The sequence below is a fragment of the Antrostomus carolinensis genome, unplaced genomic scaffold (assembly GCF_000700745.2).
Source record: "Antrostomus carolinensis isolate BGI_N321 unplaced genomic scaffold, ASM70074v2 scaffold30578, whole genome shotgun sequence".
Taxonomy (NCBI): domain Eukaryota; kingdom Metazoa; phylum Chordata; class Aves; order Caprimulgiformes; family Caprimulgidae; genus Antrostomus; species Antrostomus carolinensis.
The window spans coordinates 1-281 of NW_010331375.1; positions in this window are offsets into that span (position 1 = coordinate 1).

Here is a 281-nt window from a genome sequence, read left to right on the forward strand (position 1 = left end):
TGTTTCCTGGGGTGTCCAGCCCTGCTCGCATTCCCAAGTCCCAGCCCACCCAAAACATGGGAGGGCAGGATGGACAGACTGTGGCTGTGAGAAGGCACCTGCCACCTAGCAGACTTGGGTGCAAGTGGGGACAGGACCACAGCTGCATGGGCACAGGCTTTGAGTTGCCTTTGTGTCCCAGCTTCACGAGCTGCCCCCGCCCTGCCCTGCCCCAGGTCCCCTCCATCCCCTGCCTGTGCCACATAAGCCCTGTGCCCTTGGCACAGTTCTGACCCTCTCCC